The sequence below is a fragment of the Mizuhopecten yessoensis genome, unplaced genomic scaffold, assembly GCF_002113885.1.
Source record: "Mizuhopecten yessoensis strain PY_sf001 unplaced genomic scaffold, ASM211388v2 scaffold8731, whole genome shotgun sequence".
Classification (NCBI taxonomy): domain Eukaryota; kingdom Metazoa; phylum Mollusca; class Bivalvia; order Pectinida; family Pectinidae; genus Mizuhopecten; species Mizuhopecten yessoensis.
The window spans coordinates 2,773-3,788 of record NW_018407693.1 but is presented as its reverse complement, the minus strand read 5'-3'; positions in this window follow the sequence as shown (position 1 = coordinate 3,788).

Sequence of the window (1,016 nt, the reverse complement as noted above, 5' to 3'; positions counted from 1 at the left end):
ATATATCATTGTGTGGAACATTGATGATATATCATTGTGTGGAACATTGATGATATAACATTGTGTGGAACATTGATGATATAACATTGTGTGGAACAATGATGATATAACATTGTGTGGAACAATGATAATATATCATTGTGTGGAACATTGATGATATATCATTGTGTGGAACATTGATGATAAATCATTGTGTGGAACATGCCATGATATTATTATTTATTTTCAAAACTGAAACTAAGTCATAGAAATGTATAATATTATTTGAAGAATTAAAACCAGAATGTTTGTACACTTGAATGTGTGTTGTGTGTTATGTGTTGTGTGTTATGAGTATATATATTGCAGTTGTAATTATAGTGTAGAGTGGAATACAAATGCAGTGTTCCAGACAGGTAACAGTACCCCTCAAATTGAAAGTGAGGGATAATCTGACTTGCTGAGCAGGTAAAACGTTTAAACAGACCAGCTATGTTTACGAAGTACTAGTGGTGTCATATAATTAAATGGTATTGTTAACATTTTGAGCTAACTTATATGAACCAGCAACTTCTGTTTTTCAGACATATTTTTTTTNAATCAGAATCAGGGTTGCAAGTGTCTTGTCCTGAAAACCACCATAACTGTTTCAGCGCCCAGTGTCACGGTATAATGCATATTTGAAAACGATAGGCGGATTGCCAATTCCGGAATTCAGGTACATGGTCATTCTGAATGGTTGCGTGTTATCAAATTTTGCTTTTATAACTGTTACCCACTATTTTTTATTTTGTACTGAAGCTTAATGTGTGTAAAGCATATACTGAAATGACATACAGTGCACTATAACTAACTAAGGGCGGAGTGTAATATCGGCCACCTTTTCTGTGTGTGTAAAGTGTATACTGAAATGACATACCTGCACTATAACTAACTAAGGGCGGAGTGTTATTTCAGCCACCTTTTCTGTGTGTGTAAAGCGTATACTGGAATGACATACCTGCACTATAACTAACTAAGGGCGGAGTGTTATTTCA